Genomic DNA, 24,644 nt, shown 5'->3' with positions numbered 1-24,644 from the left:
CAGTGGCTCACGCCTCTAATACTAGCATGCTGGGAGGCCAAGGCAGGTGGATTGCTTGAGCTCACAGTCTGCGCAACAGTCTGAGCAAGACCCTATCTCTACTAAAAATAGAAAAACTAGCCAGACTTCGGGCTGGGGGTCTGTAGTCCCAGCTACTCAGGAGACTGAGGCAAGAGGATCATTTGAGTCCAGGAGTTTGAGGTTGCTGTGAGCTATGAGGCCACAGCTCTCTACCCCAGGAAGACAGAGTGAGATTCTGTCTCAAAATTTTAAAAGTAAATAAAAAAAAAATGACATGTACCTCTGAACACATAGGGGAAAAACCCAGCTCAGTTTCTCCTGTACTCTCACTCAGTCACACAGATGACTTCTGTGACCTGTGGTCCCTGAGAAATTTGTGGGGACTTCTCCCCACCAGCAATCAATCTGTTCTGCAGGGACACCAGCAGAGTGTCCTCCAATTCAGCTCTGATACTACCTACTTGGAAACAGTGTCAGCTCCCACAGGGTGAGGGCTCAGTCCTGGCAGACTGCCCCCAACTCCTGATGCCAGTCACAAGCCCCAGGCTATGGCCTGCACTTACATAGACCAGCTATGAATTAGGAATCCCAGAGACCCCCTACTCAGGTTTTACTAATTTGCTAGAGTGGCTCACAGAATTCAGGGAAACACATTGACCAGTTTATTATAAAGGATATTACAAAGGACACAGATTGGCCCAGGTGTGTTGGCTCATGCCTATAATCTTAGCATGCTGGGAGGCCAAGGCAGGTGGATTGCTTGAGCTCAGGAGTTCCAGACCAGCTTGAGCAAGAGGGAGACCTTGTCTGTACTAAAAATAGAAAAGCTTGCCCAGGGTTGTGGTGGGTGCCTGTAGTCCAAGCTACTTGGGAGACTGAGACAAGAAGATCGCAAAGAATTTGAGGTTGCTGTGAGCTATGATGCCATAGTACTCTAGCCTGGGTGACAGAGTGAGACTCTGTATCAAAAAAAAAAAAAAAAAAAAAAAAAAGAAAAGAAAAGAAAAGAAAAGAAAAAGAAGGAAGGAAGGAAGAAAAAACTAAAAATAGCAGAAGAGGGCAGTGCCTATGGGCTCAAAGGAGTAGGGCGCTGGCCCCATATGCTGGAGGTGGCAGGTTCTAACCCAGCCCCAGCCAAAAACTGCAAAAAAAAAAGAAAGAAAGAAAGAAATAGCAGACGAGAGGGGGAAAAAAGGCACAGATGAGGAGATCTGTAGGGTGCAGTGTGGGAGAAGGGGTGTCAGCCCAGGTATGTCAACCATGCCCTGTTAGGTATGTCACCACCCTCCAGGAACCTCCACATGATCAGCTGTCCAAACACAGCCCTTTGTGGGTTTTATGGAGGCTTCATTGCCTAGGCACGGTTGATTGCATTACTGGCCATAGGTGATCAACTCAATCTTTAGCCCCTCTTCCCTCCTCAGAGGTGGGGGTGCTGAAAGGCCTAATCTTTCATTCCTGCCTTGGTCTTTCTGGTGACCAGCCCCATCCTGAAGCTCTAAGGGCTGCCAGCACCTGTCATCTCACCAGCACACAAAAAGACACGTATCACTTTGGAGATTCCAATGATTTTAGAAGTTACATGCCAGGAAACCTGACAGAGACTAAATGTGTATCACACAATAGCTCAATATCACCAGGTTAAATTAGTGAACACCCATAAGGTTCATAGGACACTTCCCAGCCCGGTCACAGCTAGCTCTAATGGAGTGATGTCCATGTGTGTTCCTCTTTGCCCAGTGAGTTGCAGATACAGCGGTGACGGAGACAGCCCATGCTCACAGGGGTTTACCCTCCCAGGAGATAGACTTTAAACACACAATTAACCATTGTGTCTGTCTCCTGGGGAAAGACAGAAAAATGGTTAACTATAACATCACATGTCTAGCACTCCTAGGCCACAGGGACTGGGGACAGAGGGGAAGGAGCTGGGTCTATAAGGAAAATATGAGTTAGATTAGCAAAAGGTGGGGAGGGGAAAGGTCCTGGAGGCCCAGGGGACAGTGTGAGCACCAGCAGAGACGCATATGGAGGGACACAACTTTCCACATGGGGGCAGAAGGAGCAGAGGCCACTCATGGGGGGTCTCCTGCAGGTCAAAGAATTTAGATTTATTCCAGAGCAATGGGCAGTCAACCAAAGCTTTTCAGCAGTAGAGTGATTTGTGAGACTTGCCTCTTATAAAGGTCATTCAGGCTGCAAGTGGGGACAGACGACAGGACAGCCAAAGTGAGAGGCTGGCAGAGGACAGGGGAGCCTAGGCCAGACTCAGAAGGATATAGAAAGTCTCCCTCCAGGGCAGTGCCTGTGACTCAGTGAGTAGGCCACCGGCCCCATATACTGAGGGTGGCGGGTTCAAACCTGACCCCGGCCAAACTGCAACAAAATAGCCCAGCCTTGTGGCGGGCGCCTGTAGTCCCAGCTACTCAGGAGGCTAAGGCAAGAGAATTGCCTAAGCCCGGGAGTTGGAGGTTGCTGTGAGCTGTGACGCCACGGCACTCTACCAAGGGCAATAAAGTGAAACTCTGTCTCAAAAAAAATAAAATAAAGTCTCCTTCCAGGGAAAGAACCTCACGTGGAAAGGCTGCCTCCCCTTCATGTGCCCTGTAAGACCAGCCAATGCTCAGCACACTCTGGGGGCAGCCAGGGTTGTTCCTGTGACACAAGGCAGCACACACACAGATGTTCCTTGTCTCCTTTCATTTCCACGAAGATGAGGCCTTTTATCTGTTCTACTCACTGCTGTATCTCCAGCACCCACAAGGCCTGGCACCTGAAGGCACCCAGCAAATGTTCACTATTGGGGCACTGTTGTGGCCTGCACAAAGGCATCTGAGACGGAGCAGCCAGGGAGGGAGGAGGGAGATCACATGGCTCAGAAGCTGAGGGAAGTAAGTGTCTGAAGGAGGAATTTGTGACCCATAGATGCCAAGGAAGATAAAGGCCTCCAAGCATCCCCAGACTCTGCAACTCCTGCTTTCTCTCCTGTCCTACCCAATGAAGCCATCACAGCTCTGCCAGCCAACAGGCACAGGGAGAACTTTATGTAGGGCTGTATTTAGGACCTTTGGGGTACAAAAAAATGACAGAAGAAACAACTTCCATAAAGCTCACAGAGTAGTCAAGAAGATAATATAATTTACAAAAATAAACAATTTGCAGTGTTACAAAGTTCCATTTTTGGTTTCTGTAGATGTCTCCTGGATCATTTCCCCAGAGTCCCACAACATGATAATGGAAGAACAAAACGAGTAGGTGTGCAGACCTTGTCTCTACTCATTAATTTCTGTGGTGGGAGTTGCTCAGTGTTTGCCAAGGGAGTTGCTGGTGGTAGCCTAAATACAACTGCACATTTGCAAAATAAATGCTGCTGTAAGGAAGGAAGCATCCTAGCTGTAGCAACATTTTATTTAAAATTTTTTTATTATAATACAGAGACAAAAGATTGGGGAAACACTGGCAGTCATTATCAGAATAATTAGTGATTAATAATAATGACACTGGCAGCCATTATTAGAATAATTAGTGATTATTTCATAGGTCAAATACACACACTCTCAGCAAGGAGACGATTGTTAACAAAACAAATATTTTCAAATGAAGCGAATGGTCTCTTCTCTTTCCTCTTCCTAAACAATTTAGTCCTAAAGTCATGAGATGGGGCAGAGTAAGACAGGAGTCCATGGTGGGGAGGGAGGGTAGGAAGCTGTTGTGGCACAAAGCAGGATGGCAGAGTCCAAGTAGGGTGAGCAGCACGTCCTTAGGGGGTGCCAGAGCCACAAGAGGTGAGGAGCATGTCCATGTATTGGGGAATGTTGGCCTGGAATGACCTGGAGTTGAGAGAGAGAGTCCAAGTGGAGTGAGGAGGGCAGCTATGGTGGTGGAAGCAGAGATGGGAGAGGGTGTATACTCGTGATCGATCAAATACATAATTATATTAAGGCCAAGAGAACCCATGTATGTCACTGTTGGATAAGGGAGTTACAGCAATGGAAGAAAACTAGAATAAACCCCGTGGTTGAGGATTATACCCTCAATATACACAATGAACTGGCAGTGCCTGTAGCTCAAAGGAGTTGGGTGCCGGCCCCATATGCTGGAGGTGGCGGGTTCAAACCCAGCCCCAGCCAAAACAATAAAACTACAAAATGAATTAAAAACTATATAAATGTGTGTGTGTGTGTGTGTGTTTATAGGAAACACATCATCTAGCTCTGTCTGGAAGCAGCAATCCTTCAACAGGACTGAGTACATCAAGTACCCAGGTCTTGGATTCTAAATACCATTTTCTTGTAATCCTAGCACTCTGGGAGGCTGAGGCAGACAGATTGCTTGAGCTCAGGAGTTCCAGAGCTGGCTAAACAAGAGTGAGACCCTGTCTCTACCAAAAAATAGAAAAACTGAGGCAGGAGGATTGCTTGATCCCAGGAGTTTGAGGTTGTGCTGTGAGCTATGATGATGCCATGGCACTATACCCAGGGAGACAGAGTGAGACTCTGTCTCAAAAAAAAAGATAAATAAATCCCATTTTCTATTCAAATGAATCAAGACTCCTCGGAGAAATAGTTGATTCCATGGCGGGGGCAAGGAGAATGTAAGATGAGCCTGGAACATCATGTGCCAGAAAGTGAAGATATCTTCAAGGAATAATGGGGGGACCCAGAAGAGACACAGATTGAACAGGCTTTCTCTGGTCACTTAGGGAAATTTTGATCTTTAAAATAAATAATGATAGGAACAGATTATAACTCACTAATAGAGGAATACCTAAGTCTCTAAAGATATAAAAATAACTAATTTTAGGGCGACATCTGTGGCTCAGTGAGTAGGGCGCCGGCCCCATGTACTGAGGGTGGTGGGTTCAAACATGGCCCCAGCTAAACTGCAACAAAAATATAGCTGGGCGTTGTGGTGGGTGCCTGTAGTCCCAGCTACATGGGAGGCTGAGGCAAAAGAATCGCCTAAGCCCAAGAGCTGGAGGTTACTGTGAGCTGTGATGCCACAGCCCTCTATCAAGGGTGACAAAGTGAGGCTCTGTCTCTAAAAAAAAAAGCTAATTTTTTAGTTGATGAAGATAAGATACAAAAAGAGATTTTCTTTTGTACTATACTTGTAAGTTTTTGTCATGTTGTGATTGGCTCAAAAGTTTAAAAAATAATAAGAAATAAGCTACATGAAAATTAAATTGTATTAAATAAAATGTGGAATATACATACAGGAGATATGAAAAGGAAGGAAATTCTGACATGCTATAATGTGGATGAACCTTGAGGACATTGTTAACTGAAATAAGTCAGACACAAGGGGCAAATACTGCCGACTCCACTTATGTGAGGTGCCCAGAGTGTTCACACTCATCCAGAGCGTTCACACTCATCCAGAGCGTTCACACTCATAGCGACTGAAAGTAGAATGGTGGCTGCTGGGGCTGTGTGGAGGAGGGAACGGGGAGTTACGGTTGATGGGCACAGACCTTCAGTTTTACAAGATGAAAAGATATGTGGAGACAGATGGATGATGGTGATGGTTGTACAACTATGTAAATGTACTTAACACCACTGAACTGGATTCTTAAAAGTGATTAATTATGGTTAATTTTGTTATATATGTTTCACTATAAAAATTTTTCAATTTAAATTTTTAAAAAGCAAGTTGTGTGGCTGGGCATGGTATGGTGACACATGCCTATAATCCTAACACTTTGGAAGGCCTAAGTGGAAGGATGGGTTGAGGCCAGAAGTTGGAGACCAGCCTGGGCAATAGCAAGATCTTGTTTCTATGAAAAAATAAAAAAATTAGCTGGATGTGGTGGTTCCCACCTGTAGTCCAAGCTACTGAGAAGGCTGAGGCAGGAGGATCATGTGAGCCCAGGAATTTGAGGTTGCAGCGAGAGTTATGATGACACTACTGTACTCTAGCTGGGCAATGGAGCAAGACCATGTAAATTGTGATTAAGAAACATTCACATTAAATGTTAAATTTCAAATCACTGGTGTGAAAAGCAACAAACACCAGCTATCAAATATTCTCTAACCTCAGAGTTCCTGTTGTGAGGCTGTAGAGAGGAGCTTATCTTGGGCACAGAAGGTTCTTGTGTGTATGCTTCATATGGGCCAAACATCAGCTTTATGATTCTTTGAAAATTGGGGAATAACTCTCTCTGCCCAGCATGACTATGAATGTCCATTCTTAGAGAGTTATAGAATACTTGAGAGCCTCATTCTTCAAAGCAAATCTGTTTTTGGTTAGCAAAATAAAGCAACCCAACTAAGTGGCAAAACTCCAGGTATGACTGCTGTGGGCAAGAAAGGCCAGCCCTTCTGTTTTCACAGTTTGTTTGGCCTGTAAAACTAGAGCACATGTGTTTGCTTATTTAATACAGAGTTTCTGCAACAGCTCTGTCAGGCCAAATTCTTGTAACCATGAAATATGACCCACAAAATCCACATGTAGTTGAGTGTATGATGCTGCCAGCAATAAATGCTGAGTCATATGGTCCCATGGGCAAGTCCCTGGGAGATAAGCCAGGTAGTTGCTTTAATGATGTCTCATTATCCTTGCACTGTACAGTTCAACCAATGGCACGACCGACAAGCCTTCTTCAAGGGCACTTTCAGCAGCACTCTATGCATCTCCACCACTAGGAAAGAGCTTGTCAGAGTGGTAATGACCTGGAAACACAGAAAACATGCTGAACTAAACAGCAAAGGGTCCCAACTCTTTGGGCCTCCATGTCTTGATGTCAAATGCCACACATGCAAGACAGACATTTCATTAGCACCTTCCAGTTCTGTCATCGCTATCATCTGTGACTACTCAAGCAATTATTCCTGCATCGATGATTCTATTAATCATTAAGTTTTGTTTTTTAAAAAAGATTCCTTTGTTGAGGAGGTGTGTATGTATGTATGTTTAATTGAGAATAAAATTAACTTCAGCTGGTTACTGCTTAGAATTACGGGTCTCCAAACTATATATTTAGTCTAGAATTACACTTGCACTGCCCTGAAGAAGTATGCCACTTGACAGCATGAGCACATGGAAACAAATATACACAACAGAGCCCTACTACAGAAATGGGTACTGTGGGACAGATATAACAGATGACCTTTAAACTTGATCTTCACATGCTACGTCTTAATAGAGTAGGTAGGTTTAAAGGGGGTGTGTGTATAGTAGTTAGGTTTAAAGGGGGTGTGTGTATAGTAAGTTACACTCCAGAAGACATATAACTGGTCTAAATCCAAATAAAAATGAGTGAAGCCTGACTAGGTTCATTTATATTCATCCATCAACAGCCATGCAAAGCTGGTTATGTAAGTGCTGTGGGATGGCTCCAGTAATTGTTTCCAAGGGTCTTTCAGTCCATTTGGGCTGCATCCAAGAACAGTTAAGGCTGGCCCTCACTGTGCACTGCCTGAGGCTTCACAAACTGCAAACCACCATCTCAGATGTGACTATGCTTATCTCACGTGGCTTTCTGGGTTAGATCCTCTGACAAATCATTTCATGAGTATTCCCGAGCATCAGATGTTTGGGATTCAGTCCCTGACCCACAAATTCTTTACTACCTATTGTATAAAACCATCAAAACAGTTCCATGTCCAGACAGGATGGGAACGTGTGCTCCCAACTGTGGGGACAGGAATGCTGGCAGTGTTAGTTTTGAGGTCACTGTTAGCTGAAATGATCACTGTGCTGGGCAAAAGCAAACTTCCTTAAGTGAGTTCCCTTGGAGGACTCAGAGAGAAAGTTCACAGGTACCCGCGGAGGGAGGGTGCACCATTGGGGACCTCGGACGATCACAGTGAGACAGAGAGAATCCTCTCAATTAGTCTAAATCCAGGGGCCCTTTCTCCTAGCCAGGCAGCTGACAGGCCTGGGGAGGCGGCGTCCCTGGACTCTGCCTAGCAGCTCTTGGTGCATTTCCAGGGAACGGCTTGGCAGCCCTGTGCTGGGCCGCGTGCTCCATCTATTTCTATGGTACCTATCACCATGGTACCTACTTGTTCTGAAAAACACAGCTAAAAACAGAACATAAAGAAAAGGGGCACAATCTACTTGCCTGCAGTTACTTCTCCTGCAGCTGCTGCTACACCTTATGACTGCTCTCGGGGGCCTTTGCCATTCTGAGTTTCCGTGTTTTTGTTGTGTGTGACCTTAAAAAATAAGAGGCTTACTATCTACTCAGCATCATCTTGGGGATGATGCGGCCTAAGGCTTCAAAAAGTTCCCACTCCACCGTCCTCCAGAGGACGATGCACACAGGCAATGGCTTATTCCAGCACTTGTTCAGGGCCTCCTATCAGATATCTTGTTCTTCTGGGTAGATACCTAGTAATGGGATTGCAGGGTCAAATGGAAGGTCTACATTTAGATCTTTGAGGATTCTCCATACTTCTCCCCAAAAGGGCTATATTAGTTCCTAATCCCACCAGCAGTTAGGAGTGTTACCTTTTCTCTACGTCCACTCCAGCATCTGGTGTTTTGGGACTTTGTGATGTGGGCTAATATTGCTGGGGTTAGGTGATATCTCAGAGTGGTTTTGATTTGCATTTCTCTGATGATTAAAGATGATGAACATTTTTTCATGTGTTTGTTGGCCATTCATTTGTCACCCTTGGAGAAGTTTCTGTTCAAATCACTTGTCCACTTATAAAGAGGGTTGTTTGCACTTTTCTTATTGTTTGAGATTCTAGTTATCAGGCCTTTGTCAGATGCATAACATGCAAAAATCTTCTCCTGCTCTGAGGGCTGTCTGCCTTGTTTGTGTGGTACCCTTAGCTTTTTAGCTTGATCAAGTCCCAGTTATTTATTTTTGGTGTTGGTGCAATTGCTAGAGGGTCTTCCTCATAAAGTATTTTCCCAGACCAATATTTTCAAATGTTTTCCCCACACTCTTCTAGAATTTTTATTGTTTCCTGTCTTAAATTTAAAATTTTATCCCAGGAGAATCAATTGTCAATGGTGAGAGGTGTGGGTCCAGTTTCAGTCTTCTGCATGTGGATAACCAGTTCGCCCAGCACCATTTGTTAAATAAGGATTCTTTCCCCCGTTGCATGTTTTTGTTAGACTTATCAAATGTTAAATGACAATATGTGGCTGGGTTCATCTCTAGATTCTCTATCCTATTCCATAGATCTGTGTCTCTGTTTTTGTGTCATATAAAATAATATTTTTGTTTATTTTTATTTATAATTTTTTCGAGTGTGATACTTCTTGAAGCAACCTCCAGGATGAAGTCCAGGCTTCCTCTTACATGTCTTACAGCAGAAAATGGTTTCTTCCCTTCCACCTTTGTCATTTCTCTGCTCCAAACCCTACAATCCTTTGTTGATTTTTTTTTTTCATTTTGCATTATAAAACACACATTCCTATGTAGCCTTTCTTCAGTGTCAAACGATGATGGTCTTCTCTTTCTTTAATCTCTGTCCCTCACATTGCTCACAAGCTGAGTGTTGAAATTCCTTTCTTTCTTTTTTTTTTTTAAACAGAGTCTCACTCAGTTGCCCTAGGGTTGAGTGCTGCAGCGTCATAGTTCACAGAAACCTCAGTTTCTTGGGCTCAAGAGATCTCAATGAGATCTCTTGTCTCAGCCACTAGAGGTGTCTGCCGCAATGCCTGGCTAGCTTTTCTATTTTAGTTTTTCTACTTCTATTTCCTATGGGGTCTCCCTTTGCTCAGGCTGCTCTAGAACTCCAGAGCTCAGGCAATCCACCTGTCTCAGCCTCCCAGAGGGCTAAACTTACAGATGTGAGCCACCATGCCTGGCCTGAGAGATGAAATTTCTCTCATGAGAAAGGTGTGTCTGCACTTTTTCTCCAGCAAGCCAGCAAGCAAATAACAACAACAACAAACCATGTCTGAGGTCTTCCAAAATAAGATTAGAAAGCTTTAAAAGGAAAAAATGCAGAAAAAGCCTACAGCCCAGAATCAGCACATAGTGGACTCTCAGCAATTGTGGGTTCCCTTCTTTTCTAACCCCCACGCTGTACATTTTAAGGCAAAGTAAATACCCCATTTAATGAATAAAAGATTGGCCTTTATAATAGGAGGAAGCAGGTCCATTTCCTGAATTTGCTAGTAATCTAGATGAATGCTGCACCAAAACTCCCAGGCTCACACTGAGGAAGGAGAAATAAATCTTTTACTTCTTTTTTTGTTCTTATTTTGACCACTTTAATTCAGATTTTTTTTTTCAGTAATAATTCCTACACTTTCATACGAAGGATAAGAAAAACATAAACTTCTTAATGATCCAGAGGAAGCAGCAGGCAGCTGCAGAACTCCTCCTCCAAAGATAAGAGCAAATTTTACACTGAGCTAAAATAACCTTGAAAAAAAAAAACAAAACTATGTAACAGATCACAGCACCCTGGTTTCTTAAGAAATATAATCATTAACACTTTGTCCCCTTTGTTATAACTGTAACTATGTAGCTGATACTGAGCAGAAGAAAAAAACGTATAAAAGAGTTTGAGGCACCTGAGTTCTTGCCAGCAATTAAAGGTTCCTTCCTCTACATTTTTGGTGTAAGTGTCTGTTTTAATTTTCTGTTTTCCTGCAACATTTCTGGTTCCTGGACCAGGAAAATGAGCAGGCAGATTAGGACTTAGAGATGCAGGGGGCTTCCCCCTCCTTGTGTATAGAACCCCTTGATGGTACTCCCTCAGCACCCTGACTGACGCTGTTCCCTAATAGAGCGCCTATGCAGATTACATGGAGGGGACCTCGGCAGAGAGCAGGGAGGTCCTCTGCAGCAGCAGCTCACCAGCAGAGGAACGAACATACAGGGAAGTGCACAATCAGACTTAGGTAAGGTGAACTGGATTAAAAGGGGGTATAATACTAGTAAAGCCCACTCCAGAGAGTGGAAGAGGAGTTTGATCACCTCCTTGAGGCAGGAGCCTCAGTACAAAGGAAATGGGGGAAGAGAATTGACCTCCATGAGGCAGGGGGTCTCATAGTAAGAGGGGCAAATTGACCTCCCTCAGGCAGGGGGCCTCAGTAAGAGGGGCAAAGAAAAACAGGAGGAGGCAAAGAGTCTCCACAAGGTAAAGGGACTGGGAGAAATTGTTCAGCCTTTTGAGTAAGTGGTGTGTGAAAGAGTGAGTGACTATTTGTATAGCTCCAGGACTATAGTTAGAGTTATGGAGCTCAACTGGGCCCTAATCTACAGTTCCGTGGGGACATCTCAAGGCATGATGGTGACTTGCTGTCTTGTATGGGTGCACCTTAGCTAAGATTCTCCTTAAAGCCTGGTGCGAGGCGTGGCCAGGTGAGTGCCTGAGAGATCCTCAAACCCTTTCTCCCCCTTTGTTTGACTGGGCAGCAGGGATGGGTTCTGTGCCTTCTAAGGAAACTCCCCTAGGGTTAATGGTTCACAATTTTAACAAAGGCTTTGTATGGGACTATGGAGTTATTATGACCCCTAAAAGGTTGAGAAAGCTTTGTGAGCTGGAATGGCATCCTTTGGAGTAGGCTGGCCATCAGAAGGGAGATGTAAGTCTAGTCAAGGACGTATAGAGACTAGTGACTGGCAAGCCTGGACACCCTGCTCAGTTCCCATACACAGACACTTAGCTGACACTAGTGCTAGAGCCACCCTGGTGGCTGAAAGGACAGGTGGCAATTGCAATGGTAGCTAAAGCAGAAAAACAAGATTAAAAGACCTGGTGAAAAATTTAAAGGCCAAGTAGTAATAAATCCTAATCCAGAAGGTCCACCTGAAGTACAAATAAGGCCATAACATTTACTGACAAGGGAGCCTGTCAACCTTTCCTGCACAAGAGTTCCCGTAGACCTTACTGCAATACATGGATGATTTACTATTAGGCCATGAGACTAGAAAAGACTAATATATTAGTACCCAAGGAACTAATATATTCTTCAAACATTTAGAGAACTGAGGATATAAAATTTCCTGAAAGAAAGCAGATGATTTGTAACCTGCCTGTTCCCAAGGCCAGGCCACAGTTGCAATTTTTAGGGGCAGCTGGCTACTGTCGCCTACGGATCCTGAATTTTGCTGTGCTTGCTAAGCCCTTGTATGAAGCCACAAAGCGGGGCAATAAGGAGCCCCTAGTGTAGGTGGTCCCCCAGAAAAAAAGCATTCCAAGCCATTAAAGAAAAGGTAATGACAGCTCCAGCACTTGGCCTCCCGGACTTGACTAAACCTTTTGCTTTGTATGTAACAGAGACAGAAAAGATGGCAGTGAGAGTTTTAGCACAGATCCTGGGGTCATGGACTCAGCCTGTTAGATGCTTGTCTACACAACTGGACAGAGTGGCTAGATGCCACCCAGTCTAAGAGCTCTAGCAGCAACAGCTCTACTTGTACAAGAAACTGATAAACTAATTTTAAGACAAAACCTGATTGGACTTTATTTGTGGATAGTAGCAGTTTTATAGATATCAAAAGGCAGGATATGCAGTAGTTACAGATAGTGATATAATAAAAATGCAAGGACTCCTGCCTGGGACATCTGCCCCCAAAGCAGAAATTATAGCACTCACCAGGGCTCTGGAATTAAGTAAAGATAAAATAGTCAGCATTCAGACTGATTCAAAGTATGCCTTTTTCACCCTGTATGTGCATGATCCATTGTATAGAGAAAAAAAACTATTATACTCAGCTGGAAAACAAATTAAATATTACCAAGAGATATTAAACTTATTGGAGGTTGTGTGAAAACCTAGCAAGATGACAGCAATGCATTGCAAAGGACACCAAAAGAGGCAAACACATGTTATTTTAAGAAGTACTAAGACTGATGCAGAAGCATGCCAGGTAGCAGCAAGCCAATGTGGATTGGCAGCTCTATGACCTTGGGTCCCAAATGTAACACCAGAATACAGTAAAAAAAGAATTGAAGTAGTTAACACAAGAGCAAACCGAAGGACTCCTGCCTGGGACATCTGCCCAAAGGCAGAAATTATAGCACTCACCAGAGCTCTGGAATTAAGTTAAGATAAGATACACAGCATTTATACTGATTCAAAGTATGCCTTATGGTTAGATACATTTACCGGATGGAGGAATAGATGTGCCAGAATTATTAAGAACTACTGTAGTGCAGGCTGTGTATGAGTCCACCTATCTAGGACACTTAGGAACAACTACTAGGAAAGCAAGCCTGGAAAAAATAGTAAGTCAAAGATGTGTTACCTGCAGCCAATTTAACACCAAACAAGGCCCTTGTCAGTCCCCCGGTATTCAAAGTGTAAGAACTATGCCCTTTGAAAACATTCAAGTGGACTTTACTGAAATGCCTTCAAACAGAAGAAATAAATAACTGCTGGTATTTGTATGTACTTACTCAGGGTGGGTCGAAGCTTTTCCAACTCAGAGTGAAAAAGCCAAAGAAGTCACACATTTTCTATTTAGAAAAAGTATCCACAAGTATGGCCTGCCTCTTTACATAGGCCCCAACAATAGACCTGCTTTTGTGGCTCCATCTCTAAAGTAGAAAGGAAAATACAACCCCTTGTATATTCTACAGCTTCTTTGCCATTGGGAGATCAAGTTCAATTACCCTACCCCACTATTTGGACAGAATCTTAAAGTTAAGTTAAATATCTAACTCCTTTAACATTGCAGACTTTCAGAGAAGCCTGACTGAGACTTTGTATAGAACCTTCCTTCCCCCTGCCCAGAGTTTGAAGTTAAAATAAAAGGAACCAGTAAGGAGGACAGAGATATGTAGAAAGACGTGGGTATGAAAATGTATTTTTGGTTAAGAAGAATAAAAGAAAAGAGAAAAATTTTGTATAGGAAAGAATCTTGTATGAAAACTTTTTGTCTTAAAGTAACTGGTGGCTTTAAAAAAGAAGATTTAAGACAAAAATGGGTAATTTTAAAATATTGAAATATGGTGTGTGATGCTCGGCACCCATAGCTCCGTGGTTACAGCACTGGCCACATACAATGAGACTGGCAGGTTAGAACCCGGCCAGGGCCTGCTAGATAACAATGGCAACAACAACAAAAATAGCAGGCATTGTGGCGAGTGCATGTAGTCATAGCTACTTGGGAGGCTGAAGCAAGAGGATCACTTAAGCCAAAGAGTTTGAGGTTGCTGTGAGCTATGATGCCATAGCTCTCTACCAAGGGTGACAAAGTGAGACTGTCTCAAAAAAAAAAAAGAAAGAAAGAAAAAAAAGAAACTAGAAAGACAGTGTGTGCAAGTCATGAAGGTTTGTGAAGACGAATTTAGAAAGAATTTTGTATGTAATTGATTATAATGAAAAAGAAATCTCTAGTTAAAACAACAAAGTTGTCTGTTCTCAGTTTATAAGACTTAGGTTTGAAGCCTCTTTCAATTTACCATTATATAGTTAATACAAAATTTGTTAAACTGTTTTTCTGTCTTTTTGTCTGCTAAAAACTGTGGTTGCTATGTTATGAGTGGCCTTAAAATAAGGTACCAGCACTCAGCAGAAGACCCAAGGTCAATTACTCATTTGGAATTAGAGGAAAAAAAAAAAAGAGTCCTCTTTACTTTTTGAAACAGCAGCCACTTTTCTTTCTGAATTGGCATTGCTTTGTCTGGCTCTGTCAGTAACTGGACACATAATCTTAAGATTCAACAGACTTCTACCATGTTGAAAACTGACTGTAAACTACAGCTGCCTACAGGCCACAAAGTTCTGGAAAAGTTGAAAGAATGAATAGAACATTTAAGGGTGGTATAAGGAAAATAGGCCAAGAGTCTAAACTTCAGTGGATCCAGGTTTTACCATTAGCATTGTTTAAGATCAGATGTATTCCTATTAAAAGAACAGGGTACTCACCCTATAAAAGACTATTTCACAAGCCCCCTCCCATTTAAGAAAATTTACCAGGGACCCCAAGAGAACTGGGAGAAACAGAACTTACTAACCAACTAATGTCACTGGGAAAAACAATAAAAAAGATTTCAGAATGGGTGAATGATAGATGTTCTGTTAGTTTATCTCCCTCGGTCCATCCCTATTCTCCAGGTAACCAGGTATGGATTATAGATTGGAGCCTGAGTCTGCTGAAACCACAGTGAAAAAGCCCCTACTTGGTGATCTTGTCCACACCAACAGCAGTAAAGTAGATGGATTTCCTGCTTGGATACATAGGCCACAGATTAGGCACCTGTGATTAATCCCAATGACAGTAATCCAGTACATTTAATAAAAGGAAAAGCTCCTTCACCTTGTACTCCTGAAAACTGTTACTCGTTAGATGGTAAGCCTCATTCCCTGGGTTGTAACTGGAGAAACTGTAATCCACTGATACTAAATATAACCAACCTTTCTGACCCTTGATGGGCAAAAGGTGAAAGCCTTATGTTAGGAATAAGTGGAAGAGACCCCATCATAGAAATAACAGTTGAAAGTAAAATAACTGAAAGAAATTCAAAGCCTATGTACCAGGCTTTCCATGATGCATTACAACAACCTGCTCCAGACCTTTCTCCTAAAACTAAAACTTTATTCCTCCACCTGGCAGAAAACATTGCTCAGTCTTTAAATATAACATCTTGCTTTGTCTGTGGTGAAACAATGAGCAGCAAATAGCCCTGGGAAGCCAGAGAAGTTGCTCCGAATGTCACTCACTATAAGTGTGCAGTGGGAGTAAGCTGCTGGACACTAAAAATGTCTATCACAGGTCAAAACTGTTTAGCCAGAGAAGGAAACAACTTCAGCATTCTGGTAGGGAAGCCGTCATGTCTAGGCCTAAAAATGTATAATGAAAGCACCATTGGAACTACCTGGCGGAGCAAAGACATGACTGAACTAAATCCCCTGAGTAGATTCCCAAAGCTCAGAGTTTCTTGGGGCTATCTGGGGATCAGCATTAAGTGGACAGCTCCACCAGGTCTCTACTGGATCTGTAGACACTGGGTCAACATTAACCTTCCAGATATATGGTACAGGAGTTGTATGATAGTAAATATGATCAAACCTTCCTTCTCTAGAGAGTGGGAAACTATTAGGCTTTCCAGTTTATGCTTCTAAACTGAAAAGACAAAAGTGTGATATAATAGTTGGAGAACGGAGTAGCCTCCCCAATGAATAATTCAATATTATGATCCAGCCACCTGGGCTAAAGATAAGTCATAGGGATATAGAACCCCAATATATATGTTAAATTGGATTATCCAATTACAAGCAGTATTAAAAAATAATAACAGGCTTGGCGCCTGTGGCTCAAGTGGCTAAGGCACCAGCCACATACACCTAAGCTGGCAGATTTGAATCCAGCCCGTCCCGCCAAACAATGATGGCTGCAACCAAAAAATAGCCGGGTGTTGTCGCGGGCGGGCCCTTGTAGTCCCAGCTACTTGGGAGGCAGAGGCAGGAGACTCCCTTGAGCCCAAGAGTTGGAGGTTTCTGTAAGCTGTGATGCCATGGCACTCTACCCAGGGCGACAGCTTGAGGCTCAGTCTCAAAAAAAAAAAAAAAAAAAAAAAAAGAGTTTGGAAAAAACTGTTTCCCTGGAACTCAGCATTTCACGCCTTGAGGCACCTGAGTTCTCAACAGTAATTAAAGGTTCCTTCCTGTATATTGTTGGTATGTCTGTCAGTTTTTGGTTTTTTGTTTTACTTTTTTGAGACAGAGTCTCACTATGTCGCCCTCGGTAGACTGCTGTGGCGTCACAGCTCACAGGAACTCAAACTCCTGGGCTCAAGCCATTCTCTTGCCTCAGCCTCCCAAGTAGCTGGGACTACAGGCACCTGCCACAACAGCCAGCTATTTTTTTTGTTGCAGTTGTCATTGTTGTTTAGCTGGTCAGAACCAGGTTTGAACCCACCACCTTCAGTGCATGTGGCTGGTGCAGTAACCACTGTGCAACAGGCACCAAGCCATGTCTGTCAGTTTTAATTCACTATTTTCCTGCAACAACACAAAGCTTAAGTTCCTCCCTCCATCCCGCACACCCAGGGCCTCGAGCTAGCGTGCCCCTTCCAGCTCTCCCACCCTCCTTTCAAATGTCCTATTTCTTACAGCTCTCAAAAACAAAGAACATCAGCTCCAGCCAAAGAGGGCGCAGCCAAATCTGCCGTCTGCAATCATATGTACCTCACTCCTTCCTGCGTTTATATTTTACAAAAGCCGTTTTCCTGTTGTGATCACTGCGGCCTTCTCCTTGGTGAACACCACTGCCCACCAGCGCTCTCAATCTCGGTTTAGGGATCCAAGGGCTTCCAAGGCACTAAGAACGAACACGTGACTTAAGCTAAGCCAATCCGCTAATTCCTTCCTCCTGCGTGTAGGGATTGGTTCATGTGAGCTAAGATGATCCAATCAGAAGGACTCTACCTGATGAAGCAGACAGAAGGCACCCGGTGAAGAAGTGAAGGCTGCAACTGCTGCAGTAGTTGTACCGTGACAAGCAAAGCCATTGATGGAGGCAAAAGTGACCCGTAGAGGAGCACCAAGTAGAAATGCTAGGCTCAGAGCCATGACGACATCGTGAATACCTAGATCGGACTACATCCAACATTTGCCCCACCTCTCAATTTCCTAAGTTTCATGAACTTTTTTGTTCAATTCCAACCTTAGTTCTTTCTTTTCCCTACAGGCAGAGTCTCACTTTGTCACCCTCAGTAGAGTGCTGTGACGTCACAGCTCACAGCAACCTCCAGCTCTTGGGCATAGGTGATTCTCTTGCCTCAGCCTCCTGAGTAGCTGGGACTACAGGTGCCCGCCACAATGCCCGGCTATTTTTTTTGTTGCAGTTTGGCCAGGGCCGGGTTTGAACCCACTGCCCTCGCTATATGGGGCCAGTGCCCTACCCACTGAGCCACAGGCACCACCCCCAACCATAGTTCTTGAAGGAACTTCTGTTTCTTTGCTTAATTCTACTTCCTCCTTTACTCTGTAGTCCCTGTGTGCCGTTTATTATCAACTACGTCTCCAATAGTAAGATTAAAACCCATTGAGATTGGTGATATCCCCATTTTTCCAAAGAGGAAGCTCAGTCCCCAAAAGATGTGAAAGCCTTGTTTCTCCAAGGCTACCTATTCATTGAGTAGTTGCTAGGGTCAGGACTGGAACCCAGGACCCTGTGGGATACGCAAGCTACTGATAAGTTTTCAGTTTCTGTTTCTAAATACTAAGTTAGTTTCCCCAATTGGATTATACACTTCTTGAGTATAAGGCTATTTGTTCTTCCTACTTTGACCATCCATGAAATTACTAGATAAGTGTTTGTTACCAAATGGTCAGGGAACCTTCTGTAAATGGTAATACCCTGTCCTGGGGCTTCTAACGTCTCCTGAGTATTTTAGAAAGTACCAGGCACTGGGCTAAGTGCTTGACAAATGTAATCTCATTTTCAAAAAATGGTTTGTTGTATTTGCCTTATTCTTGGTAAGAGCCAGTGGCTTTTTTGGCAAGTCCTAGTAAGTGGAACCTGTTTGGATTAGAAGAGGAGGCTATATACAGAGGAACAAATGTAGAAGGCAATGTCCCCTTATGATGGCACATGTCTGGGTGGAAACGGCAAGGATTCTGGGTTTAATTCGTGACTCCACTTCTTACTAAGTGGGTGGTCTTAGGCAAGTTCATTTGCATATTTGTGCCTCAGTTTTTGTCATTTGGCAAATGGAGATATAATCTCAATATCTCTCTGGGTTGTTGGAAGATTAAATCGTGTTAGTCAAACACCCAGCACAATATCTGGCAAGGTCTTCCACTTTTACTACATTTTTCCTTTGCTGAGCACAGATCCGTGGGTGGCCCTCAAGGTATGTGTCCCCTTGCTCCATGGAAGATGGCCAGCCCTACCCAGGAGCCAAAGAAAGATACTGCAGTTCAAGAAAACACTGGCCACCAGGTGGGGAGAAGTTTCCATCACATTCCTTGCCAAACATAGATTTGCTGCTAGAAAACCAGAGCAAGAAAAGGTTGTAGCCCAGGCTGCTTTGTTTCCTTACAAATCCATTGTGTTTAGATTATAACCTAATCCTTTTTCCTTTTGTCTCTGCTCAGCAAGCCATGAACACTTCCAGATCTGATAGCCTGAGCACCGGGTTTGACTTATTAAAGAAAAGGAAGGGAATTTGCTGTGTGGCCCAGCATGCCATTTTCAATTAAACTGTAAAGTTGTTCCTCAGAATAGCCAAAACTTCACTAGATTTTGAATGTTATTAAATAGCCAGTATACAGAAGGTGTGCCCCCCCAAATGTATACACACTTTAAGAAAGAAACTGTATTAAAATTGTAATACTCTGGCCAGGCGCAGTGGCTCATGCCTGTAATCCTAGCACTTTGGGAGGCCGAGGTGGGTGGATAGCTTGAACTCAGGGGTCTAGAACAGCCTGAGGAAGAGCAAGACCCTGTCTCTAAAAATAGTCAAGCACGTGGTGGCACCTGTAGTCCTAGCTACTCAGAAGACCAAGGCAAGAAGATTGCTTTTTTTTTTGAGACAGAGCCTCAAGCTGTCCCCCTGGATAGAGTGCCATGGCTTCACTGCTCACAGCAACCTCCAATCCTGGGCTCAAGCGAGTCTCCTGCCTCAGCCTCCCAAGTAGCTGGGACCACAGGCGCCTGCCACAACGCCCGGCTATTTTTTGGTTGCAGCCATCATTGTTGTTTGGCGGGCCCAGGCTGGATTTGAACCCGCCACCTTAGGTGTATGTTGCTGGCGCCTTAGCCGCTTGAGCCACAGGTGCCGAGCCAAGAATATTGATATTGCTTAAGCCCAGGAGTTCGAGGTTGCTGGGAGCGATGATGCCACAGCACTCTACCAAGGGCAACAAACTTAGACTCTGTCTCAAAACAAACAAAAAATTATAATACTCAGTACATGCTAATAATGTTTGTTATCTTGTATATCATATCTTTATCTCTTATAATTGCAGAAGTCAAACATGACTTGAGTATTATAATTCTCACACCAATGCCTAGGTGGTTGGGCACTTACTAGGGTTTGCCCAAGTTGGTATTCATTTCAGAAGGTGGTAAATCTTCCGGGTAGAGAGGTGGCAGCAGAATTACTAATAGGAGGTAGTTGTTTATTAGACTCTGGACTTTCATAGATTATTTATTCTGGGAAATCATACAAGCATCTTTCTATTATGGGAAACAACAAAATGTCATTGAGATATGGACATTGAGAGATAAACCAAGTTGGCAAACATTTTTCTGTACGGTTTGTGAGCTAAGAACGGTTTTCACATTTTTAAAGAGCTGCGAAGGAGGAGAAGAAAGTGATAGAAGAGGAGCAGAAGAAAGGGAAGAAGGAGGAGGAACAATCTGATGGTTAATTTTGTGTGTCAACTCAACTGCCTTGCAGGGTGCCCAGATATTTGGTTAAACATTATTTCTGGGTATATCCATGAAGGTGTTTGGGGATGAGATTAACATTTGAATTGGCAGATTGAGTAAAGAAGATCCACTCTCACTAATGTCAGTGGTCATCATACAATCCACAGGACCTGCCTAAAACAAAATGTGAAAGAAGGAAAAATCTGCTCTCTGCCTGACTGACTGAGCTGGGACATTGGTCTTCTGTCCTTGGACTGGTTTACCCTCATCAGCATTCCTGCTTCTCAGGCCCTTGGACTCAGACTGAAATTTATATCACTGGCTTTCTTTGTGTACGACTTGCAGATAGCAGATAGTGAGATAATCCTAGGAGCCAATTACTAATAACAAATCTCTTTATCTATTAATATATCTCCTATTGATTCTGTCTCTCTGAAGAACAATGGCTAATAGAAACAGAGATATATGTGTCCCACAATGCCTGAAATATTTACTACCTGGTCCTTTACATAAAAGTTTGTTGAGCCCCAGTCAAGCCTACCCACTTAGCACACGGTCTTTAAAGTGAATTCAATATAATTCAAATTCATACTTCATCAAAATACAAATCCTTATATGTCACTGATACATTACCAAGTGAGCGAATGCCACAGATTCACTGTTCTTAGGCAGAGAATGCTGTCTTAGTTCCAAGAAAAGTTTATCTGGATCAAAGAAACCCCTCAGGGCTCAAAGAAGACAAAGAGTAAGATAGCAAAGTAACAGGTCAATCTCACTCTTGAATATAAATATCAAAAAATTCTAAACAGAATACTAGCAAACTGAGTCCAGCAACGTGTTGTTGGGGTTCAGAAAATAATACTCCAAAGCCTGGAGATTTGGTATGAGGAGTCCTTTAAACTAAAGGACACTGAAAGGGGCTCAGAAGGGAAGATCTTTCTGACCTTCTTCCACCCTGCTGTTTCCTGCTCCCTTCTCTGCCCTGAGGCAGGCCATAGGAGCTAGAATTCTTCCTCAAGGCAGGCTCATAGAAAATAGAAGCCTCCTCTCCTAAAGCCAGCCATAAAACCTAGAAATATTACTCCACTCTTCCCGCTGCCTGTCTGTGTAAGAACTGGCCATAAAGAAATTCTCTGACCTACTTTTCTCTGAAAGTAAGTCTTAAGACCTTCATTCCAGAAGAGGTCCTATCTTGTACCTGGGATTGAAGAAATCCACACAGAAAGATCAAAAGAATCTGAACAGACAGGCCTTGCTGGCTTCCCCCTTCAGTCTACTAGCATTAAATCTCTCCCCTTTGTCCAATCACATTTCTACATGACAGCCCAGTGCTCATCAAACCAAAGCATAAAAAGAGTTTTCCCTCAGTCTTTCCGTGTAAAGAATCATATCACGTAAAACTGGATCAAATAAATCTGTTACGTTTTTCTCTTTTTAACCTGTCTTCTGTTACAGAAGTGACTCCCTTAAAATGAGGAGAAAGGTATTATACATTTTCCTCCCCTATAACATATAAAAAAATTAATATATCATTAGGGTGACCAGACGTCCTGCTTTTGGCGGGACAGTCCCAATTTTTAACAATTTGTCCTGCGTCCCGCGGCGTTTTAAAAAAGTCCCGATTTTTGGAAAGAATGCACCAAGGGGCGGGAGGACAGGAAGGGAATATACGGTTTTCAGCTGCCATGTGGCTATTTCGCCAAAATATGAGATTTATATTATTTTTGTTAATTTTATAATGTTAAACTATAATAATAACAAATAATTGTTGAGAAGTGATTATCGAGAACTGCTTATCAAAGTTTGCATTGTTGTCAGGCCCTGCCCTGGCCCCCCCATGTTATCCCTCTTTATAAATGTTGAAATCTGGTCACCCTATATATCATTAACCAAGTTGGGATTACCCCAGGAATCCAAGATTGGTTTTGTTGCTGGAAGACGAGGCCCAATGGAGAGAAAGAGCACCCAAACACCATAGTTATAAGAGGAAGAGCTTTATTCATCAGCCGGGAGCTTACGGCATAGATTTCCAAATGGCCGAGCTCCCAATTGGCTTGGTCTTTCCCTTTTTATTGATAGTTAAAAAGTTCCACCCCACAGGCACCCTTCTTATTGGCCAGTTTGAATCAAGCGGGAGATGCGACTTCAGCCCCTACAGAACTACAGGATTTCACAGAACTTGGAAATTTCCAAGTTCCAGGAAGTTAAACCTATAAATTCTCAAGTGTTGAGTCACCATGGAGAGGGCCCTGCAGGTGCATCCTCGTGGTCTCCCTGAGAAGACCTGTTCTCTCAGACCTCGCCCCTCTCCTGTATCCTCTGTCAGTTGAAGACTAATAATATTAATATCATGTAATTCATCATATTTATATTTAAATTTCAGATTAGGATGAGTGTACATACAATTAGGTTGCACTGTTTGCATTGATAATGTAAAGTCTGATTTGTAGTGGGGTCCTTCACCCAGGAAGCATGCTGTATACCCATGCATTGTATACCTGTGCTACATACTTGTGCATTATACCCATTGAATGGGAACTTACCAAATTAAAGGCAAAAAATACATCTTATTAAATGCGCAAAAACCAAGCATTTAACATCAGTAATAAAAATTCAGTTAATTTGAACTAGAACTTGATAGAGAACATCTAGCAAGGTTAAAAAAAAGAACAAAAACTTATGCCATATTTAATGGTGAAATGTTGAAATAATTCCCTTTAAGATCAGGAGCAAGGCCTAAGAACTCCCATTATCACCACATTATACAGCCTATGCAGAGTATTAAGAAAAGAAACCAGGGCCAGTATGGTGGCTCACACCTGTAATCCCAGCACTTTGGGAGGCTAAGGATGGAGGATCACTTGAGCCCAGGAGTTCAAGACCAGGCTGGGCAATATAGTGAGACCCCTCTCTCTATATAAAATAAGAAAAATTAGCTGGGCATTCTGGTGCATGCCATAGTCCCAGCTACTTAGGAGGCTATGGCAGAAAGATCACTTGGTCTAGAAGTTCAAAGTTGCAGTGAGCTATGATCATGCCATTGCACTCCAGCATGGGAGGCAGAGCAAGACCTTGTCTCTTTAAAAAATAAAAATAAAAAAGCAAATAAAAATGATACAAATGTATAAGGCTTGGGAAGGAAAAAAAAAGTTTGCAGATGTTGTGTTTGCAGATTATCTACAGATAAAGTTGGAGAAACTCAACATTATCTATAGATAAATTATTAAACTTGGTAAAGTTCAGAAGATTTCTGGATGCAAAATCAGTACGTAAAAGTCAATTGCATTTCCATTCTCAGTAACCATTAGAAAATTTAATTTTAAAAGATAACATCTGGGCTCAGCGCCTGTAGCTCAGGTGGCCAAGGCTCCAGCCACATACACCAGAGCTGGCGGGTTTGAATCCAGCCCAAGCCTGGCAAACAACAATGACAACTACAACCAAAAAAAATAGCCGATAGCTGGCCATTGTGGTAGGTACCTGTAGTCCCAGCTACTTGGGAGGCTGAGGCAAGAGAATCGCTTAAGCAACTCCTCTATGAAAAGGAGTTGGAGGTTACTGTGAGCTGTGATGCCATGACACTCTACCCAGGGCAACAACTTGAGGCTCTGTCTCAAAAAAAAAAAAAAAAAAAAAAGATAACATCTATAACAGCATGAAAAAATATCAAATACCTAGGAGTAAAGCTAACAAAACATGTGAAAGCCCTATATGGTAAAACTTTACTGGAAGACATCAAAGAACTAATAAATGGAGAGACAACACGTTCATGATAGAAAGACTCAGTATCATAGGGATATCAGTTCTCCCCCAAATGACATGTACATTCTAGGCCAGGGGTCCTCAAACTTTTTAAACAGGGGGCTAATTCACTGTCCCTCAGACCGTTGGAGGGCCAGGCTGTGGGCCATGGATGAGTCGGCTGCTAAGCAGGACAGGCAGCGGCGGCAAAATCACCCACTGGGCTGGATAAATGTCCTCGGTGGGCCACATGTGGCCCACGGGCCGTAGTGTGAGGATGCCTGTTCTAGGCAGTTCCAAGCAATATTCTAACAGGTTTCTAAAAAAGAGCTGAATAAGCTGATTCCAAAATTTATATGGAAGAGTAACAGGACAAGAAATACCAAATCACTTTTCAAAAAGGGAAACAAACAAGGGTATGTTAGGGAAGGGGGCCTGTCCTCTACTAGATATCAAGATTTATAAAACCATAGTGATTAAGATTGATCAAAAGAACTCCTACAACTCAGTAACATCACAACAAAACCCCAAATCAACAGCCCAATTAAAAAAATGGGCAAAGTGGCCTGGCATCTGTGGCTCAAGTGGCTAAGGTGCCAGCCACATACACCTGAGCTGGCAGGTTCGAATCCAG

The 24,644-nt window shown here is 43.1% G+C and overlaps 1 protein-coding gene across 3 annotated transcripts in view; it reads right to left on the bottom strand.

Moving 5' to 3' along the window:
• The window catches only part of DGLUCY (D-glutamate cyclase), a 110,859-nt gene that overhangs the window by 66,287 nt on the left and 19,928 nt on the right, over positions 1-24,644 (bottom strand). The window contains exon 1 of one of the 3 annotated variants that reach the window (XM_023511561.1): positions 6,352-6,356. The exons of the other annotated variants lie outside the window; for them this stretch is intronic. The gene's annotated coding sequence lies outside the window, so the exon portion shown is untranslated. Of the gene's footprint in view, positions 1-6,351; positions 6,357-24,644 lie in introns of those variants that run through there. 3 annotated transcript variants of the gene reach the window in all.

The sequence above is a fragment of the Otolemur garnettii genome, unplaced genomic scaffold (genome assembly GCF_000181295.1).
Source record: "Otolemur garnettii isolate 467f Iridium unplaced genomic scaffold, OtoGar3 scaffold00020, whole genome shotgun sequence".
Lineage (NCBI taxonomy): Eukaryota > Metazoa > Chordata > Mammalia > Primates > Galagidae > Otolemur > Otolemur garnettii.
The sequence above is the reverse complement of the archived record's forward strand: the minus strand, read 5'-3'. Positions and strand labels throughout refer to the sequence as shown.